Source organism: Somniosus microcephalus, chromosome 31 (assembly GCF_052327205.1).
Source record: "Somniosus microcephalus isolate GS21.2 chromosome 31, FLI_Smic_1.0, whole genome shotgun sequence".
NCBI classification, from domain to species: domain Eukaryota; kingdom Metazoa; phylum Chordata; class Chondrichthyes; order Squaliformes; family Somniosidae; genus Somniosus; species Somniosus microcephalus.
Window position 1 is genome coordinate 26,529,964 of NC_141017.1, and position 18,501 is coordinate 26,548,464.

The window sequence follows — 18,501 nt, forward strand, 5'->3', positions numbered from 1 at the left end:
AAGTGCACTCCAGGTACGATACACTTTGGCTGGGGCGGTGGGGGTGGGGTTCAGAGTAATTTGATGGCTTCCCTCAGGCTCTGCTGGGCCAAGGGTTTCAAGGGTCATGTATGTGCGGGGGTGGGGGCTGAGGGGATCTCACAGTTGTTGCCCGATGTGAGTCTTTCATGGCCCAATTGACTGGAAGAGAATCCCTGATAGTTTGTGACCACATTTCAAATTCATAGAATCATAGACGTTTACGGCACAGAAGGAGGCCATTCGGCCCCTCGTGTCTGTGCCGGCTGAAAAAGAGCTCTCCAGCCTAATCCCCCTTTCCAGCTCTTGGTCTGTAGCCCTGTAGGTTACGGCACTTCAAGTGTATATCCAAGTATTTTTTAAATGTGATGAGGGTTTCTGCCTCTACCACCCTTTCAGGCAGTGAGTTCCAGACCCCCACCACCCTCTGGGTGAAAAACATTCTCCTTCAATCCCCTCTAATCCTTCTACCAATTACTTTAAATCTACAAAAGCAAAATACTGCAGATGCTGGAAATCTGAAATAAAAACAGAAAATGCTGGAAATACTCAGCGGGTCAGGCAGCACCTGTGGAGAGAGAAACAGAGTTAACGGTTCAGGTCGATGACCCTTCGTCAGAACTGGAAAAAGCTGGAGGTGGGACAGGCTTTTAAGCAAGTGTAGGGGCCGGGAAAGGGGGGAGGGGAGGAAAGAACAAAAGGGAAGGCCTGTGATAGGATGGAAGGCAGGAGAGATTAAAGGACAAAAGGGATGATGGTGCGAGGCAAAAGGAGATGGTAATGGGACAAGTTAAGAAACAAAAGATGGCTCAAGATGAAGTGTAAATGGCAGAATGAAAGACAGCTGCCATGTGAGAGAAAAAAAAAAGATAGGGGCCGAGGTTATGGTCTGAAATTGTTGAACTCGATGTTGAGTCCAGAGGGCTGTAAAGTGCCTAATCGAAAGATGAGGTGCTGTTCCTCGAGCTTACGCTGAGCTTCATTGGAACAGTGCAAGAGGCCGCGGACAGAGAGATCAGAGTGGGAGTGAAGCGGAGAATTAAAGTGACAGGCGACCGGAAGCTCGGGGTTACCCTTACGGACTGAACGGAGGTGTTCCGTAAAGCGGTCACTTTAAATCTCTGCCCCCTGGTTATTGACCTCACCGCTAAGGGAAATAGGTCCTTCCTATCCACTCTATCTAGGCCCCTCAGACTGTTGTATTGACCCATTGTTGCTATCCTGTGTGGAAGGGGCGTTGGAGCCAAGTAGCTTCCCAGGAAAGGGGCTCCAAACTACTTGGAGCCTGTACATTACCCACTCCACTAGGTAATATAAATTTGTTAGCTTCTATACGTTAAATGATTCGGGTGGAAGCTCGGACATCTTTCAGACATGGGGTAGGAAATAGAGGCAACAACAAAGGCTCCTGGCTTCAAGAAGGACTGGTTTTGTGGGCTGTTCTCGTTGGGGCAGGAGGAGAGGAGATATTTATCGGTTATCCCATGAAGAAACAAAGGGAAGACTTCCGCCTCCAGACGGAGCTGACCTCCGCGTGAGATGTGTTTGCCCTGTCCGTTGGTTCCGGTGAGTATTACGGGCACCATGGCACTATTCAGAGTGGAGCGGTGACTTAACCAGCATTCCTCCCTCAGCAACACCATCAGAAACAGATGAGCTGGTCGTCCGTCGCATTGCTGTAGGTGGGACCTTGCCGTGTGCAGAATAGGTGGCGCATTTGGCTGAACAGTACATTAGTGATTACACTTCAAAAGAAATCTATTCTTTGCAAACAACAACAACTTGCATTTACATAGCGCCTTTAACGTAGTAAAACGTCCCAAGGTGCTGCACAGGAGTATTATAAGACCAAAAATTTGACACCGAGCCACATAAGGAGAAATTAGGGCAGGTGACCAAAAGCTTGGTCAAAGAAGGTCGGTTTTAAAGAGCGTCTTAAAGGAACAGAGAGAGGTAGCGAGGCGGAGAGGTTTAGGCAGGGAATTCCAGAGCTTAGGGCCGGGGCAGCTGAAGGCACGGCCACCAAAGGTTGAGCGATTATAATCAGGGATGCTCAAAAGGCCAGAATTAGAGGAGCGCAGATATCTCGGGGGGGTTGTGGGGCTGAAGGAGATTACGGAGATAGGGAGGGGCGAGACCACGGAGGGATTTGAAAACAAGGATGAGAATTTTGAAAGCTGCTTTGGTATATCCTGAGGCTGTGATAGGTGCTATATAAATTGAAGCCCCTTTTCAAAATAACTCAACGTATGTAAAGCACTTTGAAAGATACTCCCTATCTCTCTCCCTGTGCCTCAATTGTTCCTGTCTTTCTCTATTTTGTTGGTGCTCCTGCTCCTTCTGTCCTTCTGCACTGTTGCTCCTCCCTGTGTCCCCACTTCCTCCAAAAGGGAGATTTGCTCCCTTGGCCCTCTCGAGATGGATTTGAACCTACCAGGAAATTTTGCACCTGCAGCCCGTGATTGCCAACCTATCGATGGAGGGGCTTGGGGTGTGCAATTTCATGAGATGCACAACCGGCGAGGGAAGTTTCTTACTGAATTAGAAAGTCTCTCCACAGGCCCTAACTCATTTTGTGTCAGCTGTTGCTCGGTGGGTAGCACCCTCGCCTCTGAGTCAGAAGGTTGTGGGTTCGAGTCCCACTCCAGAGACTTGAAGCACGCAAATCTAGGCTGACACTCCCAGTGCAGTGCTGAGGGAGCGCCGCACTGTCGGAGGTGCCGTCTTTCAGATGAGACATTAAACCGAGGCCTTGTCTGCTCTCACAGGTGGATGTAAAAGACCCCATGGCACTATTTCGAAGAAGTGCAAGGGGGTTCGTCCTGACCAATATTTATCCCTCAATCAACATCACTAAAACAGATTATCTGGTCATTATCACATTGCTGTTTGTGGGAGCTTGCTGTGCGCAAATTGGCTGCCGCGTTTCCTACATTACAACAGTGACTACACTTCAAAACGTACTTCATTGGCTGTAAAGTGCTTTGGGGCGTCCTGAGGTCGTGAAAGGCGCTATAGAAAGGCAAGTTTTTCTTTACTGACTGACAAGTGACAGAACACCAGTATTACAGCCATCAGTGCTACAATACTGTTTTCATTCTTTGGATAAGGGCCGATCACTTGTAGTGCATTTACAGTAGTGATTTATCATTTTAGAATGCATATATCATGCCACTGGGCAATGTAACAGAAATAAGTCTTTTGATTAAAACTATTCCGTTGTGGATTTCATTAACTTTAATGGGCCAGCAGAGAGTGATTTATAGAGGGTGTGCCCAGGAGATTCTTGTATCTGACAAATCTACAATGTTTGCACTTTGGATGTGAACTAAAAATGATGTATTGTTTTTTCCATTAAAATAAGTCAGAAAATCTGTGATTCCATAGAAAAGAAAGACTTGCTTTTATACAACACCTTCCACGACCTCAGGACGTTGCAAAGCGCTTTACAGCCAATGAAGTACTTTTTGAAGTGTGGTCTCTGTTGTAATGTAGGAAACGCGGCAGACAATTTGTGCACAGCAAGCTCCCACAAACAGCTGGCCAGAGAATCTGTTTTAGTGATGCTGATTGAGGGATAAATGTGGGCCAGGACACCGGGGAGATCTCCCCCTGCTCTTCTTCAAAATAGTACTGACATAAGAAAACTACTAGGCACTTGGTCTAAGCGTTAAACAAAGCTTTAATCAACCGTTTTACAACATGGAGGTCTAGTTGTGTCCTTCACTAGTTCCTGTTAAGAACGTCCTGCGCAAGCTGGGCCCGTGCCCGAGTATTTATACTCTCCCTGGACTGCGCCACCCATAGGCCGCTCTGTATTATTTAGTAAGTCTTTCTTTCATGAATGACTGATTCATGTCAGACCATATAATCTGTTTTAGTGATATTGATTGAGGGATAAATGTTGGCCCAGGACACCAGGGAGAACTCCCCTGCTCTTCTTCGATATAGCGGCCATGGGATCTTTTATGTCCACCTGAGCGAGCAGATGGGGGCCTCGGTTTAAAGTCTCATTCGACAGACGGCACCTCCGACAGTGCCGCACTCCCTCAGCACTGCACTGGAGTGTCTGCCTAGATTTTTGGGCTCAGAGTTTTCGGAACGAGACTTGAACCCACAACCTTCTGACGCAGACGGCAAGAGAGTGCTGCCCACTGAGCCACAGCTGACACTGAATAACTGACCACTAGGGAATTGGGACTCATTGTGGAGGCAGAAGGAGCACCTCCATAAATATACATTTAAAAAAAAGTTTGGGGCCTTTTCTTGAGTGGCCACCAGAGGTCCCTGTATGGTGTCAGCTGTGGCTCAGTTGGTAGCACTCTGGTGTCTGAATATTGTGGGTTCAGGTCCCACTCTAGGCACTTGGAGCACATATAAGCTAGGCTGACACTCCAGTGCAGTACTGAGGGAGCGCTGCACTGTCGGAGGTGCCGTCTTTCAGATAAGATGTTAAACCGAGGCCCCGTCTGCTCTCTCAGGTGGATGTAAAAGATCCCATGGCACTATTTCGAAGAAGAGCAGGGGAGTTCTCCCCGGTGTCCTGCGGCCAATATTTATCCCTCAACCAACATAACAAAAACAGATTATCAGGTTATTACAGGAAACTTTTTTTTATCCGGCACCGACGGGACCGACGTGGTGCCGGTTCATCAAAAATTCCGGATAACCGAAAGCTATAGTAAAAGATACGGAGCTGAGAGCTCCGTATAAAGCAACAAACCCAGCTTCAGAACAATGGCCACAAGTTGCAAGCGTCTCTGTAGCTTAGCAACAGCTGCAGCCACACCCTTGCACAGCAACAAATGGAGGAAGGCAAGTAATAAAAGTTACCTGAACCTACTCCTGAATTTTGCCGGTTAACCGAGATTTCCGGTTATTTAGGTGCCGGTAAATCGAAAGTTTCCTGTATCACATTGCTGTTTGGGGGAGCTTGCTGTGCGCAAATTGGGTCCTGTGTTTCCTACAGTGACTACACTTCCAAAAATACTTCACTGACTGTAAAACATTCAGGGTGTCCTGAGCTTGTGACAGGCACTATAGAAATGCAAGTCTTTCCATTTTTTGCGTAGAAAAATAACCTAGCTCACCATAAATCAGAGATCCAATCTTTGGCTGTTCCTGGCATGTGTGGTTCAATTGCTCAACGGATAAACTGAATGGGTCATTGAAGGTGCAATTCTTTGGTGTGGCAGTCCTCGTCGATACTCGAATACCGTGATGCTAATGACATTTTCTGTACACAAGTTGTAAAAAACAAACCAAGCCAGTCAGGGAGAGGAGTTTCTCTGAGCCTGCTGACAGTCTAAGGGTTGAAGAGGTCACTAAGTACTTATGTGCTGTTGATCAGCGATAGGCTATCAGCTTCAAATGTTCAACACCTTGAGAACATGAAACTTCTGCTAAAGAACCAGCTTTGCAAGACGTTGACAGCTTTGCTTGTGAGGTAATTATGTGCGGACATGCCAAGGTGCCAATATTGGGGAACTCCCATTAGCTCAGCACAGATCCAACCCAAAGGCTTTCTTCCCCTCTCTAACAATCGAAGAACAGGGCGTTGACGTGATGAGTGTTGCTATGAAATGGCACGGGCTCAAACTGTCAGGTTCCTTCACTCTAAGGTTTGCTGACATGCGTGAGGTGGAGGGGGGGCAAAGACAGTCACGTGAGCCTCTCTGTGCGTGTGGGCGGCCTGGAATCTAAGGGCATTGTTATACTACAGGTCGCACTTCCGACCAGTACATGCTGGAGCTGGCAGACCTAAGTCATACTGGTGGCTCCGCCCAGCTCTCTTGGAGTTGCCAACTCTGGTTGGACGGATTGCTGGAGGTTTCATCACATGACCTCCTGCCTCCAACCACCCCGCCCGGTCAAACAACCTTTTCCCCATCTCCGATATTTTTATAACTAATAACTAATAAATGAAAGTGTTCAAAGAAAATAAAAAATACAGGCAATTTTTTTATTGCCCCCCCCCCAATGGGTTTTCTCCCGGGTGTTTCTCGCAGCAGGGTGCCCTGGAGATTAACCGTTAATTCCTTGAGACTCCAGGGCAATCCTGGAGGGGTTGGCAACCCTAAGCTCTCTGGCCAGGGACAGCAAGATCCAAACGTCAGTCGGATTGTAATGTTGGCAATCAGGAAATGGGACGGCCGGCTCCCCACCAACATTAAAGTAAAGGACAGTCACCTTTGGACACTTTGCTTCCAGGGCGGCTGTGAAGCTGGGAGTGTGCCTCCTCGAGCTGGTCCGCGCTGGGGGTGCCTTTCAGGTGGCTTCACGCACATATGGCACCACACAGCTTGTGCCAATGAAAAGGTGAAAACCAGCGTACGTCATCGCAAACTGTGCAGTAGAATCAGGGCCAGCAAAATGCCCGCGCTATCTCAAGGCAAATGCCGCAGTCGTTAGCATGCAGCAAGGTCCCACAAGCAGCAAGAGATGAATGATCAGATAATCTGATTTGGTGTTGCTGGTTGAGGGTGGTATGTTAGTCAGGACACCGGGAGAACTCAACGTAGGAACAGGAGGAGGCCATTCAGGCCCCTTGAGCCTGTTCCGCCATTCAATTAGATCATGGCTGATCTGTATCTTACCACCATCTACCCACCTTCATAGAATCATAGAATCATAGAAATTTACGGCACGGAAGGAGGCCATTCGGCCCATCGTGTCCATGCCGGCCAACAAAGAGCTCTCCAGCCTAATCCCACTTTCCAGCTCTTGGTCTGTAGCCCTGTAGGTTACGGCACGTCAAGTGTATATCCGAGTACTTTTTAAATGCGGTGAGGGTTTCTGCCTCTACCACCCTTTCAGGCAGTGAGTTCCAGACCCCCACCACCCTCTGGGTGAAAACATTTCTCCTCAAATCCCCTCCAATCCTCCGACCAATTACTTTCAATCTATGCCCCCTGGTTATTGACCTCTCTACTAAGGGAAATAGGTCCTTCCTATCCACTCTATCCAGGCCCCTCATAATTTTATACACCTCAATTAAATCTCCTCCTCAGCCTCCTCTGTTCCAAAGTAAACAACCCCAGGTTGGCCTGGAAAGCATTTTTAGAATATTTCAGCTGAGAAATGAAACACAGACTTGCATTTATGTCGCGTTTTTGGTGTTCTGGGACCAATATTGATCCCTCAACCAACATAACAAAAACAGATTATCTGCTCATCATCACATTGCTGTTTGTGGGAGCTTGCTGTGCGCAAATTGGCTGCCGCATTTCCCACGTTACAACAGTGACTACACTTCAAAAGTACCTCATTGGCTGTAAAGCGCTTTGCGACGTGAAAGGCGCTATAGAAATGCAAGTCTTTCTTTCTTTTTTGGCAACTTCAAGGTGTCCCAAAGCGCTTAACGGCCGTGGGATCGTTTATGTTCACCCGAGAGGGCAGACGGGGGCCTCAGTTTAACGTCTCATCTGAAAGACGGCTCCTCCGACAGTGCAGCACTGGTCAGCCTAGATTCTGTGCTCAAGTCTCGTGGAGTGGGACTTGAACCCACGACCTTCAGACTCAGAGAGTGCCACCACTGAGCCAGAGCTGGCAGCACTCAGGCCCAATCCGTCTGTCCGGGTGGATGTAAAAGAGCCCATTCTTCGAAGAAGAGTAGGAGGAGCTCTCCCCGTGTCTTGGCCAACATTCCTCCCTCAACCTACAGCACCAAAACAGATTATCTAGTCATTCATCTCATTGCTGCTAGTGGGATCTTGCTGCCTTTGCCTATAAAAACAGCAGGGGCAACACTTCAAAAGAATTTCATTGGCTGGGATGCATTTTGGACATCCTGAGGCCATGAAAGGATCCGTAGAATCAAAGAATTATAGAATGATACAGCACACAAGGAGGCCATTCGGCCCACCGTGCTGGTGCCGGCTCTTTGGGCGAACTATCCAATTAGTCCCACTCCCCTGCTCTTTCCCCACAGCCCTGCAATAAATGCACATTCTTTCCTTGGCGTGATTACAAGTGTAGGTTCACGTGACGATTTTGGGATTGTGAGATTCATCTAAAATTGTACTTTCTTTAATAAAAAGAAAAACTTGCATTTCTCCAGCGCCTCTCGTGACCTCAAGATGTCCCAAAGCGCTTTACAGCCAATGAAGTACTTTTTGAAGTGTAGTCACTGTTGTAATGTAAGAAACACGGCCGCCAGTTTGCGCACAGCAAGCTCCCACAAACAGCAATGTGATAATGATCAGATAATCCGTTTTCTAGTGCTGTTGATTGAGGGAGAAACACTGGCCAGGACACCAGGGAGAACTCCCCAGCTTTTTCGCAATAATGCTGGTTTAATGCTTCATCTAAAAGATGGCACATTCAACAGTGCAGCACTCTGTCAGTACTGCACTGGAGTGTCAGCCTGGGTTTTTGCGTTCAAGTCTCAAGTCTTTGGAGTGAGACTTGAACCCACAACTGTCTGACTCAGAGGCAAGAATGCTACCTTCTTCTTCTTAGGCAGTCCCTCGGAACCGAGGATGACTTGCTTCCACATTAAAAACGAGTTCTCAGGTGACTGATGAGCCCAGTGAGGGACCTACAGTCTCTGTCACAGGTGGGGCAGACGGTGGTTGAAGGGGCAGGTGGGTGGGGTGCTTGGATTGACGTGCGCTGTTTGCACTTGGCTTCCGCTTGCTCCCGGTGAAGCGACTCGAGGTGTTCGGCGCCTTCCCGAATGCTTCTCCTCCACTTTGTGCGGTCTTGGGCCAGGGATTCCCAGGTGTCGGTGGGGGATATTGCACTTTTGCAAGGAGGCTTTGAGGGTGTCTTTGAAGCGTTTCCTCTGCCCACCTGGGGCTCTCTTGCCGTGTCGGAGTTCCAAGTAGATCGCTTGCTTTGGCAGTCTCGTATCGGGCATGCGGACGATGCGGCCCGTCCATCGGAGCTGATCGAGCGCGGTCAAAGCTTCGATGCAAGAGGCAAGAGTGGCACCAACTGAGCAACAGCTAACACTGGTGAGCACTAGTGAGCTGCAGGCATCAGTCTCGTCCCCAGAGGCAGCTGGCCAGGGTGGTGGTGGGGGGGGGGGTGGCGGGGGGAAGTGAATTTAGCTTGCTAGAAATCCAGCCGAGGGTCTCAGGTGAGTCCGGGGGGGGGGTTTATAATAAGTGTTTGAGGGAGCACTGAAATAAAGAAAGGGCTGTGCATTTGGTGACTGTATTTAAAACCTGTTATGAAACTTGTCATGAATCTTATCATGGCTCATGAAGTAACACTGGGCGGCCAGCTGGTGGCGCCGTCCAAGGAGTATAAATACTCGGGCGTGGGCCCAGCTTGCTCAGGATGCTTCTGTAACCAGGAACTAGTGATGTAACTAGAATCTCATGGTTGTGAAACAGTTGATTAAAGCCTTGTTCTACACTCAAACCAAGTGCTCAGTGAGTTTTTTTACATCAAAACTCACGTGCCGTCTCCCCAAAAATCGTTTGTGGTTGAGGAAGAACAGCCAATAAAAAAAGATCATGCCACTGGCATTTTTGTTCCTTGTCTACTTTGAACTTGACGTCAAATGAATGCCCTGGGATGGTTTCTTGCCAAGCGTGAGTGCCTGGTGCTGTAACTAAACTGCTGGAAACATTGATGGAAGCGCTCCAGCAACTAAAGCAGCAACACAACACTTCTGCCATCTCCTAGTTCACACGATCTCCAGATTTTAGCACTAGTCATTGCTGCCAAGTAAAAACAAGAAAGAAAGAACTTGGATTTCTATAGCACCTTTCACAACCCCAGGATGTCCCAAAGTGCTTTACAACCAATGAAGTGTACTCGCTGTTGTAATGTGGGAGACGCGGCAGCCAATTTGCGCACAGCAAGCTCCCACAGCAATATACCGGTGAGGACTACCCTTCTCTTCTTCAAATAGAGGTATTGAGTACAAAAGTAGGGAAGTTATGCTGAACCTTTATAAAGCGCTGGTTAGGCCACAACTGGAGTATTGCGTCCAGTTCTGGTCACCACACTTTAGGAAGGATGTGAAGGCGCTTGAGAGGGTGCAGAGGAGATTTACCAGAATGGTTTCGGGGAAGGGGGAATCTTAGCTACAAGGGCACTGAGAAGCTGGATTTGTTTTCATTAGAGCAAAGGAGGTTGAGGGGTGATTTGATAGAGGTGTACAAGATTATGATGGGTTTGGATAGGCTAGACGGGGAAAGGCTGTTCCCACTAGTTGATGGTACAAAGACTAGGGGACACAGATTTAAGGTTTTGGGCAAGAGATACAGGGGGGATGTGAGAAAAAACTTTTTACGCAGCGAGTGGTGAGGGCCTGGAACTCGCTGCCGATGGAAGTGGTGGAAGCGGAGACACTCAATGTCTTCAAGGGGAGACTGGATAGGCACTTGAGGGAAATAAACTTGCAGGGCTGCGGGGATAGAGCGGGGGAATGGGACTGACTGGATTGCTCTACAGAGAGCCGGCACGGACTCGATGGGCCGAATGGCCTCCGTCTGTGCCCTATGACTCTATGACTCTATAGTGCCATGGGATCTTTTTGTCCACCTGAGCGGGCAGACAGAACCTCGGTTTAACGTCCCATCTGAAAAACGGCGCCCTCCAAGTTTCAGCCTGGATTTATGTGCTCAAGTCTCTGGAGTGGGACTTGAACCCTCAACCTTCTGACTCAGAGGCGAGAGAGAGTGCTACCCTTCACGCAGTGGCTCTTACAACATAACTCAGTGCTCAGTTTAACAGCCGTGCCTCTCTTCTTGCTCCTTGTGCGACTCGCCCTCCAGTCATGGACTTGGGATGTTGACCAAGTTGTGATTCCTCCTCCTCCACTTGCTACCCCAGTCAAAAAAGACAATGGAGGCTATTAAATTGCAGGGCGATCCCAGCTCCCGTACAGAATGCCACATTGAAATAGAATGTACTGTTCCTACATCCGTTTGTTTTTTTTTTGTTCTGTGAGTTAGTGTCTGGCCTGCACTTGGTAAATATCTACAACCCCTCCGAGATCTCTGCGTTCCTCCAATTCTGGCCTTTTGCACATCCCCGATTTTAATCGCTCCACCATTGGCGGCCGTGCCTTCAGCTGCTTTTTCAAATTTATTCACAGGAAGTGAACATCACTGGAATGGCCAGCATTTATTGCCCATCCCGAATTGCCCTTGAGAAGGTGGTGATGAGCCGCCTTCTTGAACCGCTGCAGTCCGTGTGGTGAAGGTGCTCCCACAGTGCTGTTAGGGAGGGAGTTCCTGGGTTTTGACCCAGCGACGATGAAGGATCGGCCGATATACTTCCAAGTCAGGATGGTGTGTGTGACTTGGAGGGGAACTTGGAGGTGGTGGTGTTCCCATGCGCCTGCTAGGTGGAAGAGGTCGCGGGTTTGGGAAGTACTGCGGAAGAAATCACCTCTGATCCTCTGAAGCATGATTTCTGAATTGTTGATTAGGTGATTGATGAGGGTTACAATGTGTGAGATGAAATGTTATTGTAAAAATGGCTGTCCGAATTGGTGTGAATTCACTCGACATGACTCTGTTGCTAGGGCCATGAGGCCTAGGTGTGTAAAAAGCCTAAATTTACCCAATGAGGAGCAGGGGGAGGGGAGAGGAAGGGAATGCAATAAACTTGAGTTTGAGATGGTTCACAAAATTAGGTGGCCCCTTTGCTAAAATCAGCTTCAAGTTCAGTCTGGACCCCGTTCAGTACGTCTGCTGCGTGAGCCTTGCTGGGGTTGCAGTTGAACAGGAATTTTCTGTCCAAGCTGGCTGGCACCAACCCAGCAGCCACTAAGCAAAACTTGGGTGAGTCAGACACCAGCGAATTTAAATGCAGTGAAAGTAATCTGAAAAGTGTTACCAAAAAAAAAAGGGAATGAAAGATAAGAACATTTTAATTGAGTTGTGAGTCAGAATTTGCAGGAAGTACAGACATGCTTTTGTTTTGTTTTGGTTACACCCTGATCTGTGTGTGTCGCCTGCGCACTGCCCAGAGGAGGAAAGAGTGCCAATTGTGGGCCGGCTAGAGCCTCAGCGATGAATCAGCCAACGGGATGTGCGCAGGCTGATACCAGCGTGGCAGCTAATCAAAGTGAGAGCAAGAGGAGGCGCGGGGCAAAAGTGAGAACAAAACCTACCTCTTTGACCAGGCTTTCGGACAGCTGTCCTAATATCTCCTTACGTGGCTCGGTGTCAAATTTTGTCTGATAATCGCTCCTGTGAAGCGCCTTGGGGCGTTTTGACACCACTGCCGGCCGTGCCTTCAACCGCCTGGGGCCCCAAGCTCTGGAATTCCCTCCCTAAACCTCTCCGGCCTCTCTCTCCTCCTTTAAGACGCTCCTTGAAACCCACCTCCTTGACCGAGCTTTTTCATCACTTGCCCTAATATCTCCTTATGCGGCTCGCTGCGGCGTTCCCATTAAGCTGCACGGCCGCACAGCCAGCCTGGAGGTCCCGCGCAGCCGGCTCACCGGCTTCTAAATGTGAAAACCGCGCGCGCGTAAAATTTTGAATGGGCCGCGCGGCCCGAAAAAAAATTAGAGGGAACAATGGCTCGGTGTCAAATTTTGCTTGATGATCGCTCCTGTGAAGCGCCTTGGGGCGTTTGACTAAGCTAAAGGCGGCTATATAAATGCAGGTTGTTGTTGGGAAGAAAACCCAAAACAACATTTTTGTACTTAGATGGGGCAATTCGCAGACCCTGACACTCTTGTAGGTTGTCCGTGACTGTGAAGTGCATGATTGAGACTTGAACATCTTGAGAGCACGGGCAGGAGTGAAAAATGAAAGCTGCCTCAGTGTATAATGTGGCCGGGAGGTCAGTCAGGCCAGCTGAGCGCGTTTGAACCTATCTTCACCATGGACCAGAGTTATACGCCACGAGGCATTGAGCCCAAGTGGTGTGAGAAGGCTCCCTGACTCTCACACCACTATATTTCTGGAGACAGATCAGGAGTTATACTGTCTCTTGGGTTATAGGGCGCGAACTTGCCAGCCCTGGGGAGGCGGGTTTGGAGGCAGGTCTGCCGGGAAAATGGCAGAATCTGGGGGCGGGTACTCATCCCGCCCCCAATCCACCCCCAACCAGCCTCCGTGCCATCTTCCCAGGAGGCGGGTGCCCGACCCGCGCCGGGTCCCGCCTCCTGGAGGCGGGAAGGGGATTACAGCCATTTAACTGTCTGTTAACAGGTAGTTAACAGGTAGTTAACAGGTACTTAACAGGCAGACAAGAGGATTATCTCCATTTTTCCAGCAGAGGCGCGGGCTTCCCGATGTCGGGAAACCCCGCCAGGGTCACCGAAGCGAGCAGTGGGTCTGCGGGGGTCGGAGGGGTCCTAAAGTGCGCTGTGGAGGCAAGTGATGGGTGCAAGTGTGGAGAGGTGAGTGGAAAGTGATAGAAAATGTTTACTTACCTTTGTTTCTTCCTGCAGGCTTCAACAGTTGGGGATGCGGAGAGTCTCGCATCTCCACGGCAGAGGATGACAGATGGCTGCTGCATTCTCCAATGCAGCAACCATCTGATTTCTGCTCACAAAAGAGGCTTGATGAGTCTTGAATACAAGGACTCATCAAACAACAGAGATTGTCAGTGTTTAACAGCTTCACAGGGCTATCAAACGATGACAATTCATCTGTCAAAAATTTTTGACAGATGAAACGTCATACGCTGACGTTCTCTGTAACCAGCTTCCCCTTAATTGGCTTGCTAAGCCCACTGCGTGGGCTTAACAAGGTCAATGAAGGGAAAATAGCGTGGGTTGGCCACAAGTCGATGGCGGCAGGACTAAAACCTGACAAGTGGGAGTCCCGCATCCAACACGCCCCCATTGAGAAAATCACCCCCATACTCTCCCTTTTGCTATGCTCCATAGAAGATAGTTCCTTGCAATGATATAGTACAACTGCATCTCAGATCCTTCATCCTGAATATTTGCTATGTTTTGCTTGTGTGTAATTCAATAATTAGCTCCATTAACTCAATATTTTCCTTTAATGACATCTTGATCATTTCAATGTTGCCAACATTTGTAACTTCATTAACGAGTTTTTTTCCTGTAGGGAGAAATGTTGGTGTTTACTGTATCAACATGTAGATGTATTGCTTGTCCTCCTGAACCATGACACACGCCCAGGGGCACAGGTACTGATGTGTCACAGGTCTCTCACTGGCAGTGGTCGTGTGGGAGCAGTTTTTTTTTATTCGTTTATGGGATCAGGGCGTCGCTGGCAAGGCCAGCATTTATTGCCCATCCCTAATCACCCTTGAGAAGGTGGTGGTGAGCCGCCTTCTTGAACCGCTGCAGTCTGTGTGGTGAAGGTGCTCCCACAGTGCTGTTAGGGAGGGAGTTCCAGGATTTTGACCCAGCGACGATGAAGGATCGGCCGATATACTTCCAAGTCAGGATGGTGTGTGTGACTTGGAGGGGAACTTGGGGGTGGTGGTGTTCCCATGCGCCTGCTGCCCTTGTCCTTCTAGGTGGAAGAGGTCGCGGGTTTGGGAAGTGCTGCCGAAGAAGCCTTGGCTAGTTGCTGCAGTGCATCTTGTAGATGGTACACACTGCAGCCACGGTGCGCCGGTGGTGGAGGGAGTGAATGTTTAAGGTGGTGGATGGGGTGCCAATCAAGTGGGCTGCTTTGTCCTGGATGGTGTCGAGCTTCTTGAGTGTTGTTGGAGCTGCACTCATCCAGGCAAGTGGAGAGTATTTCATCACACTCCTTACTTGTGCCTTGTAGATGGTGGAAAGGCTTTGGGGAGTCAGGAGGTGAGTCACTCGCCACAGAATACCTAGCCTCTGACCTGCTCTTGTTGCCACAGTATTTATGTGGCTGGTCCAGTTAAGTTTCTGGTCAATGGTGACCCCCCCAGGATGTTGAGAGTGGGGGATTCGGCGATGGTAATGCCGTTGAATGCCAAAGGATGGTGGTTAGACTCTCGCTTGTTGGAGATAGTCATTGCCTGGCACTTCTGTGGCGCGAATGTTACCCGCCACTTATCAGCCCAAGCCTGAGCATTGTCCAGGTCTTGTTGCATGCGGGCATGGACTGCTTCATTATCTGAGGAGTTGCGAATGGCGTTGAACACTTTGAGGTGTTGAATAAGACTATCCACACAAACGGGTGAGAAGCGAGAAACTGTGGAGGAGCAGACATTTAGGAGTCCGTGTGCTGAAATCGCTAAAAGTGGACAGGCACGCCACATAATTAAAAAGGCTAAAGGAATGGTGGCCTTCAACTCAAGGGGGCTGGAGTACAAAGGGGTGGAGGTTAGTGAGCTTCATAAGCCCTAAGCTCTGGAATAGAAACATAGAAGATAGGAGCAGGAGTAGGCCATTCGGCCCCTCGAGCCTGCTCCGCCATTCAATGCGATCATGGCTGATCATCCAAATTCAGTACCCTGTCCCTGCTTTCTCCTCATATCCCTTGATCCCTTTAGCCTTAAGAAATATATCCAACTCCTTCTTGAATATATTTAATGAATTGGCCTCTACTGCCTTCTGTGGTAGAGAATTCCACAGGTTCACCACTCTCTGGGTGAAGAAATTCCTCCTCATCTCTGTCCTAACTGGCTTACCCCTTATCCTTAGACTGTGACCCCTGGTTCTGGACTCCCCGACCATCGGGAACATCCTTCCTGCATCTAGTCTGTCCAGTCCTGTTAGAATTTTATAAGTTTCAATGAGATCCCCTCTCATTCTTCTAAACTCCAGTGAGTATAAGCCCAATCGACCCAATCGCTCCTCATACATCATTCCTGCCATCCCAGGGATCAGCCTGGTGAATCTTTGCTGCACTCCTTCCATGGCAAGAAGGAGTATATTAGGGTAAATGATGAAAAGCTTGGTCAAAGAGGTAGGTTTTAAGGAGCGTCTTAAAGAAAGAAAGAAAGACTTGCATTTCTGTAGCGCCTTTCACGACCACCGGACGTCTCAAAGCGCTTTACAGCCAATGAAGTACTTTTTGAAGTGTGGTCACTGTTGTAATGTGGGAAACGCGGCAGGCAATTTGTGCACAGCAAGCTCCCACAGGCAGCAATGTGATAATGACCCAGATCATCTGTTTTGGTGATGTTGGTAGGGAGGAAAGAGAGGCGGAGAGGTTTACGGAGGGAATTCCAGAGCTCAGGGCCTGCCCTTTCCTCTTTCTGATGTTCTCCTGTGCGGTCTTAAATCCATCTTAGCCACTCTATAGTTCACTGAGATGGTGCTTAACAGACTGTTGCAGCATGACTAAAGCGCTGGTATAACTTGGCTGCAGGATGTCATTCTGCCCAGAATGGATTGCACCAGAACCAGCAACCATCGCGCCCCACTCCCTCTAGTGGCAGAAGGGAAGCCTGCAACTTAAGAAGTTGGATCTCAGCACTTCCACAAGGCTTTGAGCAATTGGAAGAGGATTGGGCTTGTGTGTGCAATTTGTTTGCATTCAAACATACGTTTAATAAATTTGGCAGCACCTTACAAGAAAGACAACATCTTGGCAATGACTATTAATGCTCTCTTTTGTTTCCTTTGCACAGTTTGGAAGCAGGTTATATTCATTAGAAGCAGTGAATAGGAACACAGGAACAGGAGGAGGCCATTGAGCCCCTCGAGCCTGCTCCGCCATTCAATGAGATCATGGCTGATCTGTGACCTAACTCCATATACCTGAAATAACAACAGAAAATGCTGGAAAAACTCAGCAAGTCAGGCAACATCCGTGGAGAGAAATTTGAGTTGACGTTTCGGGTTTGACCCTTCTTCAAAACTGGAGAGAAAAGGAACTAGATCGAAGGCAGGGCTGCGATCGGACAAAAGAATAAAAGAACCAAAAGAAGTAAAAGAGATTAGAAGCTAGACGAGATGGTAATAGGGTGTGATTAGGTGTAAAGTGTACTGGCAGGGCAAAAGATAGCTGCCAGGTGTGAGAGAGAAACAAAAGGAAAAGGGGGGGGGGAAAGGAAAGGAGTGGAAAAATATAAGTAAAAATGAAATAGGGGCCGAGGTTATGATCTGAAATTGTTGAACTCAATATTGAGACCGGAAGGCTGCAGAGTGCCTAATCGGAAGATGAGGTGCTGTTCCTCGAGTTTACGTTGAGCTTCCGTGGAACAGTACAAGAGGCCAAGGACGGTGAGGTCCGAGTGGGAATGGAGCGGTGAATTGAAATGACAGGCGACCGGAAGCTCAGGGTCACCCTTACGGACTGAACGGAGGTGTTCCGCAAAGCGGTCACCCAATCTGCGTTTGGTCTCCCCAATGTAGAGGAGACCTGCCCTTGCCGGGTGAGCGGGAGAAGCAGGCCACCACACGTGGAGCCCAGCCGGTGACGAGGAGGACGGAGCGGCTGAGGGACATCGTGCTCCCACTGCCACTGGATGCCAAAGAATTGACTTTCTGAACACGGCGCTGTAAGAATAGCTGACGTGTCCCCACGGGGAGTAAGCATTCCATTGTATCACAGAATCACAGAATCCCCACAGTGCAGACAGAGGCCATTCGGCCCATCGAGCCTGCACCGACACATATCCCAGTAACCCCACGTATTTAATCCCCCTAACACTAAGGGTCAATTTATCATAGCCAAATCAACCTAACCCGCACATCTTTGGACTGTGGGAGGAAACCGGAGCACCCGGAGGAAACCCACGCAGACACAGGGAGAATGTGCAAACTCCACACAGACAGTTGCCCGAGGCTGGATTTGAACCCGGGTCCCTGGCGCTGTGAGGCAACAGTGCTAACCACTATGCCACCGTGTACTGGTTACATATGGCAAATAAAATTGAATTGAATTGAATTGAATTAATACCTTTGGTTAACAAAAATCTATCAATCTCAGATTTAAAATTAACAATTGATCTAGCATCAATTGCCATTTGCGGAAGAGAGTTCCAAACTTCTACCACCCTTTGTGTGTAGAAGTGTTTCCTAATTTCACTCCTGAAAGGCCTGGCTCTAATTTTTAGACTCTGCCCCCTAGTCCTAGACTCCCCAACCAGCGGAAATAGTTTCTCTCTATCGACCCTATCTGTTCCCCTTAATATCTTGAAAACTTCGATCAAATCACCCCTTAATCTTCTAAATTCCAGGGAATACAGCCCTAGTTTGTGTAATCTCTCCTCGTAATTTAACCCCTGAAGTCCGGGTATCATTCTGGTAAACCTACGCTGCACTCCCTCCAAGGCCAATATATCCTTCCTAAGGTGTGGTGCCCAGAACTGCTCACAGTGCTCCAGAGGTGGCCTAACCAGTGGCCTCTATGGCAGGGTTCATATGGTGAAAGAAAGGGAAGTTGCACGTGCACAGCACATTCCATATCCTCAGGATGTTCCAAAGTGCTTTACAGCCAATGAAGCTCTTCTGAAGTGTAGTCACTGCTGCGATGTTGGGAACGCGGCCGCCAATTTGCGCACAGCAAGATCCCGCAAACAGCAATGAGATAAATTAACAGATTATCCGTTTTAATGGTTTTCGTTGAGAGATAACTATTGGCCAGGACGCTGGGAGAACTGCCCTGCTCGTCTTTGAATAGAAAGAAAGAAAGACTTGCATTTCTATGG